The sequence below is a fragment of the Dipodomys ordii genome, unplaced genomic scaffold (genome assembly GCF_000151885.1).
Source record: "Dipodomys ordii isolate 6190 unplaced genomic scaffold, Dord_2.0 Scaffold103, whole genome shotgun sequence".
Lineage (NCBI taxonomy): Eukaryota > Metazoa > Chordata > Mammalia > Rodentia > Heteromyidae > Dipodomys > Dipodomys ordii.
This window is the reverse complement of record NW_012267319.1, coordinates 2878363-2883970: the sequence shown is the minus strand read 5'-3', so window position 1 is coordinate 2883970 and position 5608 is coordinate 2878363. Positions and strand designations below refer to the sequence as shown.

At 57.9% G+C, this 5608-nt stretch overlaps 1 protein-coding gene across 3 annotated transcripts in view; it reads right to left on the bottom strand.

The window, feature by feature from the left end:
* Agpat3 (1-acylglycerol-3-phosphate O-acyltransferase 3) overlaps nt 1-5608 on the bottom strand; it is a 70999-nt gene that overhangs the window by 35592 nt on the left and 29799 nt on the right. The gene's annotated exons all lie outside the window — the stretch shown is intronic.

The window sequence follows — 5608 nt, the reverse complement described above, 5'->3', positions numbered from 1 at the left end:
GCCCTGCACATCCCAGGACAGTACTTGCCAGGCCTGCGCCCGGCGCCGCCGCTCACGGCGGAGCCAGCTTCCTGGCCCGGGCCCTGGCCTGGACGGGACTCCAGGGCACCGAGGTCCCGCGCGGCAGCGTCTGTCAGGCCTGCTGACAGATCCACACTCTCCCGAGAGCGGCACCTGTGCGTGCGCTCAGCAGCACGGCTGCCCACAGGGCCACGGACGGCTGCGCCCGCCACCGCGCCCGCCAGGCCTCCTGCTCCACACCCGACAGTTAGTGCCACGCGACTCTAACACAAAAATCCAGGTCCCCGGCCCGCTCCAGCGCCGCGGCCGGGCTCTCCCCGCTTTGGGCAGCACGGGGCTGGGAGCGCAGGCCTGCTTCTTGGTAGGCAGGTGCTCTACTGCTGACGTGCTCCAGCCCTATTTTGCACTGGTTATTTTTTCGCTAGTCTCGCTCCCTCCCTGGCCAGCACCTGCTTCACGATCCACCTACTTGCAGCTTCTCCTCCATAGTTTGGGGTGCTCGGGGCTGAGGGCGGAGGCTGTGGCCGAGGGTGAGCCGCGCCGTCACTGCCTCTGAGCTGCGGAAGGAAGGCACCGCGGGCAGCCGCACGGGTCTGGCGCGCTCCCCGCCCCGAGAACAGAGGCCAGACGCCGAGTGCCGGCACTCCGTCGATCCTAACTCCTCCTCCGGGGACGTCGCCTCATATATCCCACCAGCAGCCCGGCCACGCCCCCGCCACGCCAGCTGCAGCTCGCGCACTTTGATCTGGGGACCCAGGTTTGACTTTGAAAGAAGGAATGTCGCCACTACACGGGATCCACTCCCACACAGCACGCTGTGTGTCCACGTTTGCCAAACCGCCAGAACAGCACCGGGGTCAGAGGCACCATGAAGGTCATCCCAGGAACCAGCGCTCAGGGACTCGGGGCCCGGGCTGCCGCACTCACCCCACCGGGGCAGAGGAAGCCCCGCACCAGCTCTGCACAGTACTGCCGAGCTCCAGGACAGGGCTTGGCATCTGCTAAGGACACAGAGGCCTTTAGCCCAGGAACGACGAGCCCAGAGCTGGTTACTCGTTAACCCTCAGCCCCCACTGATACACTGATACATTATCTCCGACCACTGAGCTGAACGCCTGCCTAGGAAAGCAGAGTCCACGCCACGCGGTGCCTCACAGATACGCCGGGCACGCGGTTTGGGATGTATGTGAGAAGGGCCGGCCTTCGATGAGGCTGTCTATGCAAACCCACTGCACAGAGCTGTGTTACGCCCAGGACAAGGTCGTTCAGGAACCGCAGGCTTGTTTGTTCTCACATGTTGGTCCCAACTCTCTCTTTTTTTTTTTGTCAGTCATGGGGCTTGAACTCTGGGCCTGGTGATGTCCCTCAGCTCTTCAGCTCAAGGCGAGTGCTCTACCACTTGAGCCACAGCACCACTTTCAGTTTTCTGATGGTCCATTGGAGATCAGGGTCTCACGGACTTTTGTGCCCAGGCTGGCTTTGAACTGCAATCCTGAGATCTCAGCCTCCTGAGTAGCTAGGATGACAGTCATGAGCCACCAGCGCCCAACTTGGTCCCAACTCTTGAGGATTCTAGATGAGGGAAAGAATGCAATTTGGTTGTGCATGTGTATTGTGCATGTGTGTGTGCGTGTGACAGTACTGGGCTAGCCTGGACTCACACATTCACTCCGCTTTTTGCTCATGGCTGGTACTCTACCACTTGAGACATGCCTCTGGTTCTGGTTTTCAGTGGATAACCAGAGATGAGAGAGAGATGAGTCTCCTAGATTTTTTTTACCTGGGCCAGCTTCATACTCGGATTCTGAGATCGCAACTTCCTGAGTAGCTGAGATCACAAATGTGAGCCACTAGTGCCAGGCAAGAATGCAATTTTAAAGAAATAGTATTCTTTACCTGACTTACAGAACTGTAACCCTGGGCTGGGAAGGTGGCTCAGTGGTAGAGCGCTTGCCTTGCATGCTTGAGGCCCTGGGTTCGATTCCTCAGCACCACATAAGCAAAAAGAAAAAAGCCGGAAGTGGCTCTGTGGCTCAAGTGGTAGAGCGCTAGCCTTGAGCTGAAGAGCTGAGGGACAGCACCCAGACCCAGAGTTCAGCCCCCACAACTGGCAAAAAAAAAAAAAGAACTGTAACCCCTTTGTTCATCAGCTTTATAATAATGATAAGAAACATTTAGGGCTGGGAAGGTGGCTCAGAGGTAGAGCGCTTGCCTTGCATTCATGAGGCCCTGGGTTCAATTCCTCAGCACCACATAAGTAAAAAGAAAAATGCTGAAAGTGGTGCTGTGGCTCAAGTGGTAGAACGCTAGCCTTGAGCTGAAAAGCTGAGGGAGAGCGCCCAGGCCCAGAGTTCAGGCCCACAACCTGACCCAAAAAAAAGGGAAAAAGAAAAATTTAAAAACATAAAATCTTGTATCTCAGAAAGAGTAGAAAAAACAAGTTTGTGCGGGAAAAAGAATGCAGTTTTAATGACTAGATTTGATTCTGTGATTCATTTTTATAAGTGTAGTTTACTTCTACATTAACATGTAAGTATTCATAAAAATTAATTTCCTTGCAAAAGGTGTTTGCAACAGTCTGTCTGTCCTGAACACTGACTGATAAGGTTTGTTTCTTCCCAGCCTGTGTCTACCTTTCCTAAGACACGGCCTGACTGGGCGGGCTCAGAGCCCACTGCTCTCCCCTCTGCGGCCCAGGCCGGCGGGCCAGGCCAGGCCCTGCGGCAGCAGGAGCTCCGCCCAGTCTGTGGCAGTCACCGCCCTGGCCCTCTCTCTATGCCTCGGGCCGTGGCTCTGAACGCCAGGGCCTTGGACCCTGGCGTGGTGGCATGGCAGGGGCGTGCAGCCCCACGCTGAGAGTGCATCCTGGAGCACTGGGCGAGTGTGACCATCTGCTGCCCAGCTTCGCTCACGGAGGGGCGGGGCCTGGTACGAACCCTGGCCGCGGCCAGGCTGACCGCCCCTCTCCAGGCTGAGGCGGGAGCTCAGCTGTCCGCCCGGCTCTGTTCCCACATCCCGAGGGGTCCGCATGACCGCCTGCGGGGCCCCCGCCAGAGCTCGGGGGCTGTGTGCTGGCCGCATGGCGTGGGCTGGCCGTCTCAGCCATGGCAGACCAGAAGATGCAGCAGAGATGTGCAGGCAGCAGGCGCCCGCTGAGTCAGGACTGAGGGGCTCCGGTTGCCTCCACTCTGCCGCAGGGAACACGTGCGTTGTAGGTTCTCAGAGCCGGGCTCTGGAGGAATGCGGGGGGGGGGGCGATGGCCCCGGCTGGACGGGCGGAAGGCGATGGCCCCGGCTGGACGGGCGGAAGGCGCCCCTCCGACTCCCGCCTGACCCAAAGGGATCTCAGTTCATGTAAGAAAGCCAGCCGAAACGCCCGTCCCAGCCCAGCACAGGGCCCAGGCGGGGACACTCCCTCAGCCGCGCCCTGGCCTCCTGGCCCGACTCGCTGAGAGGCCCCACACAGCCCCTGCAGCCACGCTGAGCTCGGCCTAGGCAGCCCCTCTTTGAAAACTCTCGCTCTGGGTGGTGGGTCATCCAGCACCCTGGGGTCCCTGGGGCCTGAGCGGCACCTCTGCATGGACATCTGCAGCTCTCTGGACAGCCTTCAGGAGGAAAGTGCTGCTAGAAACGTACGGTGAGGACCAAGCAGGCGGCGGGCGGCAGGGCCGTGAGGATACCCCCATCCTGCCCTCCTCACACGGACCCACTGCGCCCAGCCGGTGACACCCCACGCGCCCGGCCACGAGACCAGCCTGCCAGCCGCCGCCTCCTCCCCACCGCCCCAGCTCTCTCGGGGAGAGGGGCCTGAGTCTCAGCCGCCTCCTCCCCACCGCCCCAGCTCTCCCGGGGAGAGGGGCCTGAGCCCCAGCCACCTCCTCCCCACCGCCCCAGCCCTCCCGGGGAGAGGGGCCTGAGCCTCAGCCGCCTCTAACCCGGATCCTCCCAGAGGTTTCATTTTGCTCAGAACGAGGACGGTCATTTTCTCCCCCAGACACACGCCACTGCCACACACCTGCAGGAAGCGGAGCCACCCGAGGCCCTGCCGGCTTCCGTACAGCCAGTGACTAGGGCCGGTGAGCGCTGCACCAGCTGCGGACTCCCCTGAGCTGTCCACACTGGGCCAGGCGAACTCTAACTAAGCCAAAAGCAAGCCAACATGGAGAACGGGGAGAGCAGGGAGACATGGAGAGACATGGAGACAGAGAGAGCATGGAAACATGCAGAGCATGGAGACATGGAGAGCAGGGAGATGTGGAGATATGCAGAGCAGGGAGACATGGAGAGCATGGAGACATGGAGACATTGAGAGCATGGAGACATGGAGAGCATGGAGACATGGAGAGCAGGGAGACACAGAGAGCAGGGAGACATGGAGAGCATGGAGACATGGAGACATGCAGAGCAGGGAGACATGGAGACATGGAGAGTATGGAGACATGCAGAGCATGGAGACACAGAGAGCAGGGAGACATGGAGACATGCAGAGCAGGGAGATGTGGAGACATGGAGAGCATGGAGACATGGAGACATGCAGAGCAGGGAGACATGGAGACATGGAGAGCAGGGAGACATGGAGAGTATGGAGACATGGAGAGTATGGAGACATGGAGACATGGAGAGCATGGAGACATGGAGACATGGAGACATGGAGAGCATGGAGAGCAGGGAGACATGCAGAGCAGGGAAAGCGGGGAAAGCAGGGAGAGTTGAACTTCAGGACAGGCTGGCATAGTTTTCTCTGGTGCAACAATGTAACACCACCACAGCAAAGCAATCAATAAGGAGCAGAAACAGCAAGCAGGAGCTGTGGCTGATACTCGTGGAGGGAGCTGCCAAGTCTGTCATTAGGTCACCAGCTGTTAAATGAGCAATTATAGTAAAACAGTTCCAAACACAACCAACAGAGCCACCCTAGCTCGGACACAGTGGAGGCACTTAGCAGTCACATAGGTAATCTGACTTTACCCAAATAAAACTATAAACAGACAAAAGGTGAGATCAGCATTCAGGTTAAAAGACTCCTAATCCAGGGCTGGGAAGGTGGCTCAGTGGTAGAGCGCTTGCCTTGCATGCCTGAGACCCTGGGTTCGATTCCTCAGCACCACATAAGCAAAAAAAAAAAGCCAGAAGTGGCGCTGTAGCTCAAGTGGTAGAGCGCTAGCCTTGAGCTGAAGAGCTGAGGGACAGCGCCCAGGCCCAGAGTTCAGGCCCCACGACCAGACCAAAAAAAAACAAAAGACTCCTAATCCTATGAGGGTCTTTTGAGGGGAGATTATTCTCAGAGACAGTGTCTCCTTATGAAGCCCAGACTGGCTTTGAACTCAGGATTCTCCTGCCTTGGCTCTTTGGTGCTGGGTTTGCAAGTGTGTACTATTACGCCTGGCTTCTAATAATATTTAATTTATAGAAAATAAAATACTGGGGCTGGGAAGTTGGCTCAGTGGTAGGGCGCTTGCCTTGCATACATGAGGCCCTGGGTTCGATTCCTCAGTACCACATAAGCAAAAAGAAAAAAGCCGGAAGTGGCACTGTGGCTCAAGTTGTAGAGTGCTAGCCTTGAGCTGAAGAGCTGAGGGACAGCACC